This window comes from Microcaecilia unicolor, chromosome 1, assembly GCF_901765095.1.
Source record: "Microcaecilia unicolor chromosome 1, aMicUni1.1, whole genome shotgun sequence".
Lineage (NCBI taxonomy): Eukaryota > Metazoa > Chordata > Amphibia > Gymnophiona > Siphonopidae > Microcaecilia > Microcaecilia unicolor.
The window spans coordinates 722,934,629-722,954,990 of NC_044031.1; the positions used below are offsets into that span (position 1 = coordinate 722,934,629).

Below are 20,362 nucleotides of genomic sequence, written 5' to 3' on the forward strand. Positions count from 1 at the left end.
AGTGCAGACAAACTACGGCTATAGAAAGAACACCAGAATCTAATGGGGAAGCACAAAGCAGGAAGACAGGAGTGGGAAATGGATCAAGGAACTTCCAACACAGATCAATGAGTACCCAATATGAAAAATAAAGCTTTTATTGGTGCTTCGTAATGATAACTCAGTTGGTGATTCGTAATGATGACATGGTGCTGTGTTTTGGTACCCATGTGCCTGCCACAGGAGTCTATATAAACAATAAAAAAACATAATTACAAATAACAAAAATGCAGTGTTACAGCAATAAAAATTAAAATAATAGTTAAAAGAATGTTAAAATTGAAAAACATATTGTCAGGAACAAGTGATTAAAAATAGATGTAAGTAGCATCAAAAATCATTGGGCCCCTTTGACTAAGCCGCGTAAGCATCTATGCGTGCCCAATACACGCCAAAATGGAGTTACTGCCTAACTACCATGTGGCTCTTGTGGTAATTTCATTTTTGGCGTGCGTCCCCTACTTGTGTCTGAAAAATATTTTTAATTTTCAGATGTGCATAGCGGATGCGCGCCAAGTGGCATCTGATGCGCGTAGGTCATTACCACCCAAATTCTTTACCGCTAGGTCTATGACCGGCGGTAAGGTCTGAGACCCAAAATGGACACGTGGCAATTTTTTGTAGGTGCGCTGAAAAATAATTTTGCACGCTCCCAAAACCCATGCCTACACTACTTTTTACCATGGCGTAGTAAAAGGACCCCATTGTCAGGAACAAGTGATAAAAAAGATAAATGCGAGTAGCATAAAAAAAATCAATCTCATTATTAAGAACAAAAAGGCAAATTAAACAACTGAATAAGTATAAAAGAAGAAGTAAGTGTAATGAGATCAAAACATAAAAATGTTATATGTAAATATATAAAAATGTGCACAAAAGGAAGAAACTAACCTCTTGAACGTGTTGTATTGTAAAACTAATGAGTTTGTCTTCAAAAACCGAACTGCTAAAAAAGGTCTGAAAGAACAAGAAGAGGTTATGTAGATGAATAACCTGGATAAAAGAGATAAGGTAGTAAACAAAAAATGATATATATATATCATACCCAAGACAATGTGAGTGAGATATAAAAGAGGGAAAAAGTGTAGAAGACTAACAACTAATTAATTGAAAAAAATATTGTATTTATTTATTTGTAGCATTTATACCCCGCTCAATATCAGGTTCAGTGCGGCTTACAATATATGGGTACAAAGTATCACAGAGATAACACAATTGTATTAGAGAAGGACAAGAGGAAGAGATGTGTGGGGAAGGATTGAGGTATGGTTAATGTTAATGTTGTGGAAAGGTGAAAAGGACCATCAGAAAATCATTTCAAGGTACTAAATGAAAAGCAATGTGCATGACGTACCTAAGATGGTGTGAATAAGAAATAATGTAGAAACGGTTTCATCTCTGAACCACATCTAAAAAAGTAAGTCCCATCGAAGAGAGTGGAGTGATACTATCATTGTCAAGTAAATAAGGGCCCCTTTTACAAATGCAGGCTTACCACTTGCTAAAAAAGAAGTACTGCTGGGCTACCGCAGCAGCCTGGTGCTAATTCCCACCCCCAGCACTACAAAATGGATGGCGGTAAGGACTCCCCCCTCCCCAAATGGCCATTTCCTGAAAAAGAGAAAGACCTGCCTTTTACCCACTGTGATAAAAGGGGGCCTCGGCACACGTCAAAAAACACACGCCAGTACCAGCTCAGGCCCCCTTTTTATCACGGCTTGGCAAAAGGGGCTCTAAGTGAACTCTTACATCGCATTTGAAAACAGAGAAAAAAGAACCAATGCAACACACCTTGAAAAAAAGCAGCGATAGTAACCTATTAAATGAATGTGAAGACAAGTGTATAAACATATCTACAAACCTTGAAATAAAAATGCGGAGTCAATAGCATTTCATGAAAAAAGATCATCCACATTAAAGTCAATAGAGCAATGCAAACATAAGAGGAACACAACAAGTAAACCCTTACGGCACATCTAATAAAGAAAAAGTACAGTGTATTTCAATTAATCATCTGAAAAAGAACTCATGTGAAAAAAAGATGCAGTGCTAATATTTATTTTTTTGTTACATTTGTACCCTGCGCTTTCCCACTCATGGCAGGCTCAATGCAGCTTACATGGGGCAATGGAGGGTTAAGTGACTTGCCCAGAGTCACAAGGAGCTGCCTCTGCCTGAAGTGGGAATCGAACTCAGTTCCTCAGTTCCCCAGGACCAAAGTCCACCACCCTAACCACTAGGCCACTCCTCCATTACCAGTAGGCCACTCCTCCACTGTTGCTACTATTTGAGATTCTACTTGGAAGGTTGCTATTTCACTAGCAACATTCCATGTAGAAGTCGGCCCTTGCAGATCACCAATGTGGCCGCGCAGGCTTCTGCTTCTGTGAGTCTGACGTCCTGCACGTACTCACAGAAACAGAAGCCTGCGCAGCCTTCTACATGGAATGTTGCTAGTGGAATAGCAACATTCCATGTAGAATCTCCAATAGTATCTATTTTATTTTTGTTACATTTGTACCCCGCGCTTTCCCACTCATGGCAGGCTCAATGTGGCTTACATGGGGCAATGGAGGGTTAAGTGACTTGCCCAGAGTCACAAGGAGCTACCTGTGCCTGAAGTGGGAATTGAACTCAGTTCCTCAGGACCAAAGTCCACCACCCTAACCACTAGGCCACTCCTCCATTACCACTAGGCCACTCCTCCACTGTTGCTACTATTGGAGATTCTACATGGAATGTTGCTACTATTTGAGATTCTACATGGAATGTTGCTATTTCACTAGCAACATTCCATGTAGAAGTCGGCCCTTGCAGATCACCAATGTGGCCGCGCAGGCTTCTGCTTCTGTGAGTCTGACGTCCTGCACGTACTCACAGAAACAGAAGCCTGCGCAGCCTTCTACATGGAATGTTGCTAGTGGAATAGCAACATTCCATGTAGAATCTCCAATAGTAGCAACATTCCATGTAGAATCTCCAATAGTATCTATTTTATTTTTGTTACATTTGTACCCCGCGCTTTCCCACTCATGGCAGGCTCAATGCGGCTTACATGGGGCAATGGAGGGTTAAGTGACTTGCCCAGAGTCACAAGGAGCTGCCTGTGCCTGAAGTGGGAATTGAACTCAGTTCCTCAGTTCCCCAGGATCAAAGTCCACCACCCTAACCACTAGGCCACTCCTTCATTACCACTAGGCCACTCCTCCACTGTTGCTTCTATTGGAGATTCTACATGGAATGTTGCTACTATTTGAGATTCTACATGGAATGTTGCTATTCCACTAGCAACATTCCATGTAGAAGTCAGCCCTTGCAGATCACCAATGTGGCCGCGCAGCCTTCTACATGGAATGTTGCTAGTGGAATAGCAACATTCCATGTAGAATCTCCAATAGTAGCAACATTCCAGGTAGAATCTTCAGTAGTAGCAACATTCTATGTAGAATCTCCAATAGTATCTATTTTATTTTTGTTACATTTGTACCCCGTGCTTTCCCACTCATGGTAGGCTCAATGCGGCTTACATGGGGCAATGGAGGGTTAAGTGACTTACCCAGAGTCACAAGGAGCTGCCTGTGCCTGAAGTGGGAATTGGAACAAAAATCTAATAGATGCTGAAAAAGCTCTAAGTCATATTGAAACACTACAATGTGGCACAACTAACGTGTTCAAATAGGTATGAACAGCGCCTTTAACGGAAAAGAGGAAATACTGATCTATGTTTTCAGGAAAATGGTGGTTAAATTGCTTCCCTACGTAGGCAAAGAAAAATAGTATCTCATTCATAATTAAATAAATGCCAGTATCTCACAGCGTGCCTGGGAAGAAAGTGCCAATATTTTGCAAAACATCAAAATGATCAAAGCCGGGTTCGGCTCATACCAACAAAACAAGAGCCTAAATAGAACAATATATGGACTTCATAAAGGAACTGAAAATAATGTGTTCTCCAAAGCAGTGTTGCTATGCCCCAAAGGAACATAGTACGTATTATGAAAAAGAAAAAAAAAATGCATCAGTGCCACATTGAACAAAACGGAAAATTAGGGGTCCTTTTACTAAGTTGCGCTGAAAAATGGCTTGTGGTAGTGTAGGTGCAGGGTTTGGATAAGTGCTGATCCATTTTTCAGCATGCCTGTAAAAAAAGGCCTTTTTAAAATTTTTGCTGAAAATGGACTTGAGGCAAAATCAAAATTGCCGTGTGCCCATTTTGGGTCTGCAACCTTACTGCCGGCCATTGACCTAGTGGCTGGCAGTAAGGTTGTCAGTCTCATGCGGTAACTGGGCAGTAATGACCTGTGCGCATCAAATGCCACTTGGTGCACATCCGATATGTGCATCCGAAAATAAAAATTATTTTTAATCCGCGCACATTGGATGTGCGCCAAAAATGAAATTACCGCAAGAGCCATTTGGTAGCCAGGTGGTAACTCCATTTTGGCACACATTGGGCGTGCATAGACGCTTAAACAGCTTAGTAAAAGGGCCCCTTAATCAGTTAAAACAATGTATGAAAATGAATAATATACCACAGATAAGTGCATAAGTACATACGTAATGCCACACTGGGAAAAGACCAACGGTCCATCGAGCCCAGCATCCTGTCCACGACAGCGGCCAATCCAGGCCAAGGGCACCTGGCGAGCTTCCCAAACGTACAAACATTCTATACATGTTATTCCTGGAATTGTGGATTTTTCCCAAGTCCATTTAGTAGTGGTTTATGGACTTGTCCTTTAGGAAACCGTCTAACCCCTTTTTAAACTCTGCCAAGCTAACCGCATTTGAGTAATGATCTCAAAATTTACGCTGCCAGAAAATACTGTTGAACAACGGGAAGGTGTATACGCTATGTAAACAAAGTTTAAAGTAGATTGAAATGGCGCCTAAAGGTAGCGCATGCGGACAAAAAGAAAAAAAATAGTTAAAAATATGGTAATTCAAAAAATAGTAAAAATTTTAAAAATAGGACTGTCAAACTGTTTAGGCTAAAATGTAAAGAAGTGCCAATGATGTGAAAAAGAAATGAAAGTAAAGTAAAAATTAATAAATATATGGAAATGAAAAGTGTGCTGTGCTCTCCGGGCTTAAATATTAAAGATAGCCTGTGCTGGTGAATAGAAACAATGCCACTAGAGGGCGCAAGGATATAGTGTGTAATCTAGGAAATCATGGGCACTGTTTACTAAGGTGTGCTAGTGCGTTAGAGATAAATTGCTGTAATTGTAGCATTTGTATCCCACAATTTGCAGGTTCAATGTGGCTTACATTCGCCGTAATGGCTGATGCCATTTCGGGTAGTAGAATTGCAAAGGTTATTGCGTATGGTGCCTACATACATGATAACATACATGGAACATAACTTATATGGAACAGATCATGGTATATATATATACCATGTGTGTACATACATGGTAGAGGAGAGTAAGTATGGTATTGCCTGAAGGTTTCAGGGTGATACAATGCATTATAATCTACATTAGGTCATCGACTGTAGAGAGATCTTGTTTTGCATAAGGAGACATATGTGTTAGGCGGGGAGAGTCTGATAGGTACGGATGGGGAGAGGGATCTTGGGGTGATAGTATCTGAGGATTTGAAGGCGACAAAACAGTGTGACAAGGCAGTGGCCGTAGCTATAAGGCTGTATAGAGAGAGGTGTGACCAGCAGAAGAAAGGGGGTGTTGATGCCCCTGTATAAGTCGTTGGTGAGGCCCCACCTGGAGTATTGTGTTCAGTTCTGGAGGCCGTATCTTGTTAAGGATGTAAAAAGAATTGAAGTGGTGCAAAGAAAAGCTACGAGAATGGTATGGGATTTGCGTTACAAGACGTATGAGGAGAGACTTGCTGACCTGAACATGTATACTCTGGAGGAAAGGAGAAACAGGGGTGATATGATACAGACGTTCAAATATTTGAAAGGTATTAATCTGCAAACGAACCTTTTCCGGAGATGCGAAGGCGGTAGAACGAGAGGACATGAAATGAGATTGAAGGGGGGCAGACTCAAGAAAAATGTCAGGAAGTATTTTTTCACGGAGAGAGTAGTGGATGCTTGGAATGCCCTCCCGCGTGAGGTGGTGGAGAGGAAAACGGTAACGGAATTCAAACATGCGTGGGATAAACATAAAGGAATCCTGTTCAGAAGTAATGGATCCTTTTTTTCCCCTTTATTAATCATTTAATAATTCACAACACAATGTGATTATGCAATTCAGATTCAAATAACAAAGAAATCACTTTACATGAAAATATGAGGAAACAATGAAGACTATTTTCCGTCCACAATAAAAAGAAAAAGAAGATTCCAAGAAAAGGAAAGAAAACAAAATATTAAATTGTTATTACACAATTGCTACCTCTAAATTCCGACTCCTGCCTGCTATGTAGGAGGGCATGTAACAGTCACATCAACTCTAGCATCTAGGAAATCTTTAAGCTGTTTAGGGTCTACAAATTGAAATTGTTTACCCTCAAGCAGTACAATACATATACAAGGAAAACGTAAAAGAAGTAATGGATCCTAAGGGGCTTAGCCGAGATTGGGTGGCAGAGCCGGTGGCGGGAGGCGGAGATGGTGCTGGGCAGACTTATACAGTCTGTGCAGGAGCCGGTGGTGGGAGGCGGGACTGGTGGTTGGGAGGCGGGGATAGTGCTGGGCAGACTTATACGGTCTGTGCCAGAACCGGTGGTGGGAGGCTGGGCTGGTGGTTGGGAGGCGGGGATAGTGCTGGGCCCGGAAAAAGACAGGTACAAATCAAGGTAAGGTATACACAAAAAGTAGCATATGTGAGTTTATCTTGTTGGGCAGACTGGATGGACCGTGCAGGTCTTTTTCTGCCGTCATCTACTATGTTACTATGTTTAGGGTGGTGGTGTCTGTCATGTGATAAGAGTTCGGTTTTGTATGGTTCGTGTGTAGTGTAATTATTTAGTATTTAAGATGGATGTTTATGGTATGCCTTCTTGAAAAGCTCTGTTTTCATTAGTCTTTGGAAGATGGTTAGGTCTTGCGTTGTTGTTATGGCCTTCGGTAGTGCGTTCCATAGCTGCATGCTGATGTATGAGAAGCTGGTCGCGTATGTGGATATATATATATATATATATATATATATATATATATATAGATAGATAGATAGATAGATAGATAGATAGATAGATAGATAGATAGATAGATAGATAGATATAAATGCTATTAGTAAAAATTAATGCAAATATAAGTGTCCCTGTGTAAAGCAAGTGCTTGTATTAGAAGATATATACTTTGTTTTTCAAAAACATATGATAAGGTAGACGGATAAAGCAAATGTTATACATACAAATAGAGCTGTCATTCACATCAAACAGATACAAAAATAAGTATGATCAACCGGATGTTACTTAAAATATTGAAGTGGTTATGAATGTAGCAATATTTATGAATAAATACAAAATAATATTCTTTAAAATTAATGTAAGAATTAAAACCAGGTACGTCTGTGAAAGCAACTGCCTGTGTGCAAAAATACCTTACTCAGCTTTTTCTACGTGCCCCTTAATCTTAACAGCTAATTGACACTGCTATGGCACTGCCCAACACTATGATATAATTCCATATTGAGTTCTAACTGACACTGCATGTGCTTATAACACGATTGTTAAATCCGGAGATTCTGTAAAGCTGGTATATATCAAAGAAAAGGACGAAGATCAATCTCCGTATTGAGTCAAGACGGAACAACTGTGTTGAATTCATATATAAGTTTTTGCTCTTCCCTCAGTAGTAGGTTATCCAGGTTGCCTCTTCTCCAGTTGGGTGTAAAACTCCTATAGACTGAAAACATGAGATCATCCACAGAATGGTTTGCTGTGTTCCAATGTGGTGTTACGATAGGTGCACTTGCAATATTCTGATTAATAAAGCTCCAATGCTCTATTGTTCATCCTCTTTGTCTTTCCAATATATAACAGGTGTGCATTGGAAGATGTATAATACATGTGAAGAATTGCAATCAGATGTATGATGCAATTCATATGTTTTCTGTGTTACAGGGTGTATGTATAAAGACAGATGTTTCCCAAGCCTGTCTGCATACATTGCAATGACCACACTTCTGATGTCCCAAAAATGTTTTGTTAGTCCATTTTCCAGTTTTGGTAGACTAGAGGGCACAAGCTTCTCTTTAGGGTTTTTTCTCTAGAGTATGCAACAACAAGTTTTTTATTCCTGAAACATTCGTGGCTTTCCAAAATGTGCCAATGGCGGCATATATTCTTGTGTATCTGATGGGCCAAAAATGAAAATTTAGGGTACAAACTGTCCGGGCTATCTCTCGTAGTTCTTGTTTGTAAAAGATCTTGTCTATCATTTGTTTGGGCTTTTTTGTAACCAGTAGAGATATACTCTAATGGATATCCTCTGCTGAGAAATCTTTCTGACATGTGCGCCTGTGTGGTGAAATCTGCAAGAGAACAAATCCTTCTTAACTGGAGAAATTGATACAAGGGTAAATTCTTCTTGAGGCTGGTATTGTGGTAACTTGTGTAATGTAAAAAAGCGTTATGGTCTGTAGATTTTCTGTAGATTGAGATTGTAAAGTGGTTATCATTCTTGGAAGTTTATCTCATTTGAACTGTACTCGATCTTAAACTTCAGATTCACATCTAGAGTATTTAGCCAGTTGTAAAAGGATTCAAGAGTATTACTTTTGCCTTGCCACAAAATGAATATATCATTGATATACCTCATATATTTTAGTATGTTCCAAGAAGGGATGATGTTCCTTTCACCTACGGACACAATCAACAGAAAGGAAAGAAAGGACATAACAAACTCAAACACCAAGAGAACAGACAACTAATAGAAATCATTACAGACTCGAATCCAAATGAACTCCACCTAATACAAATAGGTTATATAAATGCCAGATCTGTAGTCAACAAAACCACGACAATAACAGACTGGATCACAACTGACAACCTCGATTTCCTACTCATCAGCGAAACCTGGATCCATGACCCCAAAGATCCCATAATCTTAGAGCTATGTCCTCCAGGGTACAAAATTACCCACTGGACAAGGAACGGAAAAAGAGGAGGAGGAATAGCCATAATCTATAACTCCCACTTCACAGTTACAACAATAGCAGAATCCATACTTCCTCAACTGGAAATAGCCTCAGTTAGAATCAACCACCCAACCCTACAAGACCACCTGAACCTTATCTTGTTTTATAGGCCACCAAACAACTGGCAAAACTGCCAAACACAGTTTATGGATTTGATATCGAACACATGTGTCTCCGCCCAAAACCTTCTCATAGCTGGTGACATCAACCTTCACCTTGAGGACACTAACCTAAATAACGTATGCGAATACAATGACTTCCTCCAATTATGGGAGCTCCACTGGCCAAACATGCAACCTACCCAAAATAAAGGACATACACTAGACATCATCACATACAAATTCTCATCAGAACCAAATTTTGCACTGACAGAAACTAAATGGACAGCTACACCATGGTCTGATCACTACAGAGCAAACCTCTCCCTTCAGTGACAAACGAAAGATTTGCAACGTAAACAAGAACAACAAACATATACCACGAGCGGCAAAATAGACCCAATAACATTCTGGCAACAATTCTATAATGACGAATGGACAGCACCAACAGACTCACACCAATTTCTTCTCGAATGGGACAATAGATGCAGATCCGTACTAGACAACATAGCACCACTTCATACTAGAACCTCACACAGAAAAAACTCAATACCATGGTTTAACGAAGAACTAAAGGAACTAAAGACACAAGTCAGAAGATTAGAGAGAGCATGGAATAAGAAACAAGATGACCCCACATTCAATGACTGGAAACAACTACAAAGAAAATACAAATACACCATCAGACAAACTAAAAGAACATATTATAAAACTAAAATCGGACCAAACTACAAAGATACACATAAACTCCTACTCATAAACAAACGACTAAATACCACACTGGTTACTACTAACAACACAGACATCCCATCAGTAACCAATCTTGCAAACTACTTCGAAGAGAAAATTATAAAGCTATGATTCATGATATCTATCAACACGACAGAATACGAACACCTCCTTGAATGCCTAGACCCAATAACCGGGGAATTCCCAGCAGACCGATCATGGACTAATTTTGACATACTTTCGATGGACAACATCTCTCAATTGCTTGGAAGATATGCTAAGTCGCAATGCAAATTAGATACCTGTCCTATCAGCCTGATAAAATCTGCCCCTGAACAATTCAAATCAGACCTTACGAGGCACCTAAATTACATGCTGCAAAATGGCCTCTTCCCTAAGGATAAAGGAAATATTCTACTTACCCCTTTACCTAAAGATGCAAAGAAAAATACTAATGACCTAACCAACTATCGCCCAGTGGTATCTATCCCACTAATAACCAAACTCATGGAAGGTGTAGTGACAAAACAACTCACGGACTACCTAAATAAACACTCAATTCTACACGAGTCTCAATCAGGATTCCGTTCGAACCACAGCACTGAAACTGTACTAGTGACTTTAATGTACTCATTTAAACAATCAATCGCAACTGGCAATAACATACGCCTACTACAATTCAACATGTCCAGTGCCTTCGACATGGTCAACCACTGAATATCTATATATTAATAATTCTCACCTCCAATTCTGAAGCTCACAGTGTGGCAGGGAAACACTCAAGCCCTGTACTGTTGTAGCCTGTCAGCCACCACTCACTCTCACTCATACACCCGCCCTCAGCCACGCCCCTTCCGGACATAATTCGCTACCTGAACGTTCTATTGAGGCCCCAAGCTCCAGCCACTTCCGTGAAGGGTTCGTTAGTTCATGGTGGTGAAGCCTCTCCACTCACCATGTCTGTCTGTCACTCCCTCGCGTTGAACGTCATGACATCACGGGCGGAGCAATTTCGCGCAAACATGAACGACAGGAATGCAACCGAAACAGAGTGTTTCCCTACTCCTCCCCCTGCCTCACAATCACCTGCCACTGCGCCGATGAAACAGAAATAGCGCCCAACACCAGCCTTCCAAAACGCGAGGAACCGCAACGTCAGACCCCAGAGGAGGAGCGGCTTCAGCGCTCCTGCTACTTGCAGAAAAGGCATTTTACCACCGTCGCCCTGGGGAACCGGCTCCGACCAATCGGCTGAACGTTCTGCTGAGTCAGGCAAGAGGCGGCATCGATGGGGGCTGGGCTGTATATTTCAAATAACGCCGGCGGACGGCGCAAGCCTCTCCGGGGAATGGAGGGTACACGAAAGAGCTGGTGCTGCAAGGTAAAATGAAATGTAATTACAAAACAAAACGCGGGGAAGGCGGGCCTATATTTGTACCAACATCGCGTCCTCTTGCTTTTCCTCCTAATGATTATCATGCGCATGTTGCACGTTTTTAGCTGGCTGGTGGGGCTGTGGGTTCTGTGTGCACAAAAGCTTTCTCATGGGAAGGGTGCTCTGTACAGGGGTAAAAAAAATTCACTGTTGCAGGCTAACACTCTGCCCCTCCCCCCTCTTACATTCACACACACACACAATCTCTCAAACACATACACAGACACTCACACCCACCCTCCCACTTACACCAACCTCTCTCACTTTCACAAACACACACAGACGAACTCTCTCTGTGACACACACACACATTCTCTCTAAAAGAACAATTAAATACAGAAGTGGGGGTGAGGTTCTACAATACAAATGCTGAACCACTAATAAAAAAAAAGCACCCTTGCAGCCTGCCACGCTCTCTCAAAACTTTAACAACAAAAAAAAACATCTTTGCCTTTTTTTAAATCATATATATCCCTTAATATCAAACACAAAAACAAACAAAAAAAAAACATGCTAGCGCCCGTTTCATTTATTTTGGAAACGAGCCTTTTTTACTAGTCCTATATAATAAAACTCACCTCCAACGTTCTAATGCTTGGGACCGTGGCTCCCTCAGCAGGTGGTCTACTAGGCAGCATCAAACTCAATGACGTCAACAAACACAGCTGAACGCAGGAACTGGCTGCTGGCACGTGCAAAAAAAAAGAAAAAAAAAGGCACCAGACCCACAGTAACAAAAAAACAAAAAAAAAACCAAAAGGGTGAAGAGAGAGCCTCGGGGCAACTCAGCAGGGGCCCTCCACCACACTGCAAGCTGCAGGAAGCTGAATCGCCCTCCAGTCCTGCACTAACCAAAAAAAAAAAAGTGAACACACAGGCTCCGGGCACCTCAGCAAGCAGCAGGAAGCTGAACAGCCCTCTGGACCCGCACTAACAAAACAAAAACAAAGGTGAAGACACAGCCTCCAGCATATCAGCAGGGGTCGACTATAATGCAAGCTGCTTGAAGCCTAGCAGACGGACCAACTTTCCTAACAGCAGATACACTTATGGGAGAGAAAGGGCAGGAAAAAAAAAAAAAAAAAGAGCACAATCACGAGATTAAAAAAAAAGAAAAGAAAAGGAACTGAAAAACCAGGGGGGGGGGGGGGGGGGGGGGGGGAACTACCCTGTACCTCAGACAGAAGGAAGGGGTCATACACACACACACAACACACAGTCTTTCACTCTTTGTGTGACACACACTCTCAAACACACACTCTGTCTGACACACACACATATTCTCTCTCACATGCAGGGAGGGGGGGAGGAAAAGAGAGGGGCCTGGAACTTCAAGGGGAGACAGACAAAAACACATGGAGAGGGGGGAGAGAACAGAATGAGAGGGAAAGGGGAGAGGACAAATGTTACACATGGATGGATGGAGGGCATGGACAAAAGAGCACAATCTCAGGATTAAAACAAGGAAAAGTTACTGAAAATACAAACACATGGGGGGGAGGGGACGACCCTGCAACATGGACAGAAGGAAGGGGTCATGCACATACACAAATACACACACACAGAGACAGACACACTCTCACACACACACACACACACTCACACTCACTGCTCGCCCCTGTGGTCCCAGAACTTCAAACACAAAAGGTGGGGGTAACTGCACATCTGACAGAATGAGGGGGTCATGCACACACGCAGACACATACTCTGGCACACTGTAGCTCTGTGTCACACACACACACACACACACACACTCTTTTCCACTCTCTGTGTCTCACTGTGACACACACTCAAACACACACACTTTACTAACAACTCTACAGATACCAAAAAAAAACAAAACAAAACCATTGCTAGCGCCCGTTTCCTTACAAACAGAAACGGGCCTTTTTTACTAGTTACTAAATATTCTTGAATACTTTGGAGTTGGAGGGAACGTTCTCAACTGGTTCAGAGGATTCTTGACCACAAGATCATATCAAGTAATAATGAAGGAGGATACTTCAGCCCCATGGACACCTGAATGGGGAGTCCCCAAGGATCCCCCCTCTCACCAACCCTCTTCAACCTAATGATGATACCCTTAGCCAAGTTACTAGCCAACCATAACCTCAACCCCTACATATACGCAGATGATGTCACGATATATATCCCGTTCAAACACGATGTAATAGAAATCATCAACGAGATCAACCAAAGCCTCAAAATCATGCACTCTTGGGCTGATGCATTCCAGCTAAAACTCAACGCAGTAAAAACACAATGCCTTATACTCACCTCACAACATAACACAAGTAACTTCACCACCATATCCACACCAAACTTTTCTCTTCCAGTCTCAAACAATCTGAAAATTCTGGGAGTTACCATTGATCGAAACCTCACACTTGAAACCCACATGAAGAACACAACAAAAAAGATGTTCCACTCCATGTGGAAACTCAAGAGAGTAAAACCTTTCTTTCCAAGAGCCATTTTCCGTAACCTGGTACAGTCAATGGTGCTAAGTCACCTGGACTACTGCAACGCACTATACGCGGGCTGTAAAGAACAGACTATTAAGAAACTTCAAACAGCCCAGAATACCGCAGCCAGACTCATATTTGGCAAAACAAAATATGAAAGCATGAAGCCCCTAAGAGAAAAACTTCACTGGCTCCCACTTAAAGAGCTTCAACAGTTCGTATGTTCGAAGCTCTGTAACCATTTTTAAGCACACTACATCTCTGCCCCGCCCTGACCTATCAGAGAAGGGAGGAGTGTCACAGCTGCACCGCTCTGACCTATCAAAGGGAACTGAAACAGGAAAAGGGAGGAGCGTCACACCGAATGATGCACCTATCAGAGGGAAGTCAAATAGAAGAAGGGAGGAGCGTCAGAGGCCAAGGGGACGGCGTATCGACGTCTCATAGGTTTCCTTGCTTTCTTTTCAGTGTATTGCAGCTGCAGCCACTTAGGTAAGTCTAGCAAGCCTGTCAGCTACTGAATACAGAAAGCAAAAGATAGCATGTAGAACTTGCTACATTTTGTTCTCTGGAATGCAGTGATTATTATACAAATGGTCTTGCTTTCATTATTTTGGTAGGGGCTGCCTTCATGACTGTCCACAGTCCCCCCAGTCCTGACACCTGACAGGGGGGACAGGGAAGGACACTCACTGTCTCACATACGCACTCGCACACGCTCTCTCACAGACACACTCACACCCACTCTCTGTCACACACACATACTTGCACATTCTCACTCTCACACAGTCACTCTCACAGACACTCTCTCAAACATACACACTCCGCGCAAAACCTTGCTAGCGCCCGTTTCATTTCAGCCAGAAACGGGCCTTTTTTACTAGTATATACTGTATATAAAACTCATTGTGGATTAAAAACTGGTTGAATGATAGGAAACAGAGAGTGGGGTTAAATGGGCAGTATTCACAATGGAGAAGAGTAGTTAGTGGGGTTCCTCAGGAGTCTGTGCTAGGACCGCTGCTTTTTAATATATTTATAAATGATTTAGAGATGGGAGTAACTAGCGAGGTAATTAAATTTGCTGATGACACAAAGTTATTCAAAGTCGTTAACTCGCGACAGGATTGTGAAAAATTACAGAAGGACCTTACGAGACTGGGCGGCTAAATGGCAGATGACATTTAATGTGAGCAAGTGCAAGGTGATGCATGTGGGAAAAAGAACCCGAATTATAACTACGTCATGCAAGGTTCCATGTTAGGAGTTACGGACCAAGAAAGGGATCTGGGTGTCGTCGTCGATAATACACAAACCTTTTGCTCAGTGTGCTGCTGCGGCTCGGAAAGCGAATAGAATGTTGGGTATTATTAGGAAAGGTATGGAAACAGGTGTGAGGATGTTATAATGCTGTTATATCGCTCCATGGTGCGACCGCACCTTGAGTATTGTGTTCAATTCTGGTCGCCGCATCTCAAGAAAGATATAGTGGAATTGGAAAAGGTGCAGCGAAAGGCGACTAAAATGATAGCGGGGATGGGACGACTTTCCTGTGAAGAAAGACTAAGGAGGCTAGGGCTTTTCAGCTTGGAGAAGAGACGGCTGAGGGGAGACATGATAGAGGTATATAAAATAATGAGTGGAGTGGAACAGGTGGATATGAAACATCTGTTCACGCTTTCCAAAAATACTAGGACTAGGGGGCATGCGATGAAACTACAGTGTAGTAAATTTAAAACAAATTGGAAAAAATGTTTCTTCACCCAATGCATAATTAAACTCTGGAATTCGTTGCCGGAGAATGTGGTGAAGGCGGTTAGCTTGGCAGAGTTTAAAAAGGGGTTAGACGGTTTCCTAAAGGACAAATCCATAAACCGCTACTAAATGGACTTGGGAAAAATCCACAATTCCAGGAATAACATGTATAGAATGTTTGTACGTTTGGGAAGCTTGCCAGGTCCCCTTGATATATGTCCCCAATAATTATAACAGTTGAATGTTGAAACTGTTGGACCCATATATCATGTGATATGATGAAAAATGATTTCTGTGATATATGACAGTCTGTAGGTGGACATACTGAAATGTATTGACTGATGTAAAAATATTAGCCTTTCAGAGTAGAAGCATTCAGCAATTTAAATGTGCTGCATTTCAGTGATATCACTGATGTGGATTCATTGAAAAAGAAATCCCAATGGATGTGGACCCTTTATGGTTTTTATGAGAGAGTTAAGTGGCTTTTTGGAGTCTTCTATTTGGTTTATTTATTGACAATATCAAACACATTGGGAATATATATCTTTTCATAGGTTTATGTGGTCTAACTGAGTAGATTAAATAGAGTGAATGTAATTGTTATGATTTGTTAATACTACATGAGTTATATAATAAAAAGACTACTTTGTAAACATCTAGAGTACATAATTTTGAAACTGATATTAGTTTTGCTCTGTTTTACTGTGGGAATGTCCCCTGAGTTTAGAATAATTACATATACAAACTCAGGTATACATATAAAGTATCACACACCATGTAAAATGAGTTTATCTTGTTGGGCAGACTGGATGGACCGTACAGGTCTTTATCTGCCGTCATTTACTATGTTACTATCCATCTTATTTTCAAAAGAAAAAAACGCCTATAGTGCGACCTAAATCGGGAGATAGACATTTGTCTCGTAAAGGCGCCCAAATCGGTATAATCGAAAGCCGATTTTGGGCGTTTCCAACTGCACTCCGTCGCGGAAACGAATAAAGTTGACTGGGGCGTGGTGGAGGCGGAACTGGGGCGTGGTTATCAGCCGAGGAGAGATGGGCGTCTTTAGCTGATAATCGAAAAAAAAAAGGCATTTTTACTGCAATTTTGGGTCACTTTTTTTGACCTTTTTTTTCACGAACAAGTCCCAAAAAAGTGCTTCAACTGCCCAGATGACTACTGGAGGGAATCGGGGATGACCACCCTGGACTCCCCCAGTGGTCACTAACCCCCTCCCACTAAAAAAACCCCACTTTAAAAACTTTTTTTCCAGCCTCTATGCCAGCCTCAAATGCCGTACCCACCTCCATGACAGTAGAATGTGTTCGATCCTGTCACAGCCTTTCCCTGGGTCAGATGTGGCTCTCGGGTGCAGTACAGGGTCACATCAGCATTGCATTGTGGTGGGTGTAGGGTATTGGGCTCCGTGATTTCATTAGCTTCTGTTACAGTCTCACGATGTTGGTAGTTGGTAGGCTCTTCTCCCATGGTGCTTTTCCCCCTGTCTACTGGGTCAGAGTGTGCCCTGTTGTGTTTCCTGTTGTAGTCCATGTGGTAGTGGCCATTTTTGTAAGCCAGTTTTAGTTCCCTTTCCTGTGTTAGCCACGTTAGAGAACTTAGTTCTTCCCTTGAATGTGGCTGAAAGAGGGCATTGTACAGCATTCTGCCAGCTCTGACCTACTGCTCATCTCAGTACCAGGGAGACTCGTTGCCAGTGGGGCACAACCTCTGATCTGCAGTTAACTGTGAGTAAAGGCGGTTATTCCAATAAAGGACGTTTTCGTAGAGATTAGTCTTCAGGTGTCAACTGGTGTGCCAATGTTATATAGCAGCAACCAGTCCTAGAGGCCTGCGTGTATGCAGGTCTCTGGAGCACTTTTAGTGGGTACCACAGTGCACTTCAGCCAGGTGGCCCCAGGCCCATCCCCCCCCCCACACCTGTAACACTTGTGCTGGTAAATGGGAGGCCTCCAAAACCCACTGTACCCACATGTAGGTGCCCCCTTCACCCCTAAGAGCTATGGTAGTGTTGTACATTTGTGGGTAGTGGGTTTTGGGGGAGAGGAGTTGGGAGCTCAGCACCCGTGGTAAGGAAGCTATGCATGTGGGAGCTTTTTCTGAAGTCCACCGCACTGACCTAGGGTGCCCAGTTGGTGTCCTGGCATATCAGGGGGGCGAGTGTACTACGAATCGTGGCCCCTCCCACGACCAAATGGCTCGAATTAGGACGTTTTTGAGCTGGGCATTTTTAGTTTCCATTATCAAACGCCCAGCTCAAAAACGTCCATTTTTTCGAAAATACGGTTCGGCCCGCCCCTTCACGGACCCATTCTCGGAGATAAATGCCCATGGAGATAGGCGTTTCCATTCGATTATGCCCCTCCACGTATATGTTAGCCAGGTCGGAGACCATGGTGGACCTCATTGCTGTCTCATTTACCTATTGGTAGAATGTGTCTTGATAAACAAAAATAATTCTTATAGCAAGAGTTGCGAATGTAAGAATTAAATGATTGAAAATTCGCCTGTGGTCTTTTCTTGCACATAGAGTCTGTTCAATGATTGAGAGGGCTTCTAGGGATATTAGTATATAATGAGTCGATATCGAGTGTAACCATCAAGGTGTCTATTAAATCTCCATTATAGTCCTGTAAAAATTGATCATGTGTGTTGTGTCTCTGATATATGAAGGAATGAGTGGAACGAACGGACACAAAAAAAGTCTGTAAAAACAGAAAGAGGTTCCAAAACTGAACCGTTTGCAGTGGATTTACAAGAGATTTATGGATCTTAGGAAGAACATAAATTGTGGGGCAACCAGATGTTTCATCTAGAGAAAGTCACTCTCCTTAGAAGAAATCCCATTTTTGTGGAGATGGTAATCAGTTCGACAATGTCTTTTTGCAAAGATTCTGTTGGATCTTTTTGAAGTTTGACATAATACTGGAAAATCATCTAGTTCTCTCTGGATCTTGTTAACGTAGTCTATACAGTTTGTAATCACAATGCCACCACCTTTGTCAGCTGGTTTTATAACTATATTTTGATTGTGGAAAAGTGTATGCACTGCTTCACATTCTGCTTTGGTAAGGTTATAGAACCAAGGTTTTCTTTTCATCTCCAATTTCTTCAGGTCTCATTCAGTACATGAACTGAATGCCTGTATGATGGGTTAGGGGGTCCAGGAGGATTCCACATTGAAGGATTCTTTATCACTGATATCATCTGTACAGGTAGTAACTGTGTTGGAAAAAGAATGAATAATTTGGAGTTTGCGATTGAACTTGAAAAGATCCACCCTTGTTTGAAACGTGTTATTCTTCACAGTTGGAACAAAGGAGTTACGGACCAAGAAGGGGATCTGGGTGTCGTCATCGATAATACACAAACCTTCTGCTCAGTGTGCTGCTGCGGCTCGGAAAGCAAATAGAATGTTGGGTATTATTAGGAAAGGTATGGAAACAGGTGTGAGGATGTTATAATGCCGTTATATCGCTCCATGGTGCGACTGCACCTTGAGTATTGTGTTTAATTCTGGTCGCCGCATCTCAAGAAAGATATAGTGGAATTGGAAAAAGGTGCAGCGAAGGGCGACTAAAATGATAGCGGGGATGGGACGACTTACCTGTGAAGAAAGACTAAGGAGGCTAGGGCTTTTCAGCTTGGAGAAGAGATGGCTGAGGGGAGACATGATAGAGGTATATAAAATAATGAGTGGAGTGGAACAGGTGGATGTGAAGCGTCTGTTCACGCTTTCCAAAAATACTAGGACTAGGGGGCATGCAATGAAACTACAGAGTAGTAAATTTAAAACAATTTGGAGAAAATGTTTCTTCACCCAATGCGTAATTAAACTCTGGAATTCGTTGCCAGAGAATGTGGTGAAGGCGGTTAGCTTGGCAGAGTTTAAAAAGGAGTTAGACGGTTTCCTAAAGGACAAATCCATAAACTGCTACTAAATGGACTTGGGAAAAATCCACAATTCCAGGAATAACATGTATAGAATGTTTGTACGTTTGGGAAGCTTGCCAGGTCCCCTTGATATATGTCCCCAATAATTATAACAGTTGAATGTTGAAACTGTTGGACCCATATATCATGTGATATGATGAAAAATGATTTCTGTGATATGACAGTCTGTGGGTGGACATACTGAAATGTATTGACTGATGTAAAAATATTAGCCTTTCAGAGTAGAAGCATTCAGCAATTTAAATGTGCTGCATTTCAGTGATATCACTGATGTGGATTCATTGAAAAAGAAATCCCAATGGATGTGGACCCTTTATGGTTTTTATGAGAGAGTTAAGTGGCTTTTTGGAGTCTTCTATTTGGTTTATTTATTGACAATATCAAACACATTGGGAATATATATCTTTTCATAGGTTTATGTGGTCTAACTGAGTAGATTAAATAGAGTGAATGTAATTGTTATGATTTGTTAATACTACATGAGTTATATAATAAAAAGACTACTTTGTAAACATCTAGAGTACATAATTTTGAAACTGATATTAGTTTTGCTCTGTTTTACTGTGGGAATGTCCCCTGAGTTTAGAATAATTACATATACAAACTCAGGTATACATATAAAGTATCACACACCATGTAAAATGAGTTTATCTTGTTGGGCAGACTGGATGGACCGTACAGGTCTTTATCTGCCGTCATTTACTATGTTACTATCCATCTTATTTTCGAAAGAAAAAAACGCCTATAGTGCGACCT

At 41.7% G+C, this 20,362-nt stretch overlaps 1 protein-coding gene and 1 long non-coding RNA gene across 4 annotated transcripts in view; one reads left to right on the top strand and one right to left on the bottom strand.

Annotated features, from left to right (window-relative positions):
* The window catches only part of LOC115459808 (transient receptor potential cation channel subfamily M member 7-like), a 214,101-nt gene that overhangs the window by 171,394 nt on the left and 22,345 nt on the right, over nt 1-20,362 (top strand). The window lies entirely within an intron of this gene.
* LOC115459810 lies at nt 154-12,065 on the bottom strand. Its single transcript, XR_003940335.1, has 3 exons — nt 11,990-12,065; nt 931-996; nt 154-226 (listed from the first exon to the last, which is right to left on the bottom strand). It is a non-coding gene; the product is annotated as an uncharacterized LOC115459810 (long non-coding RNA).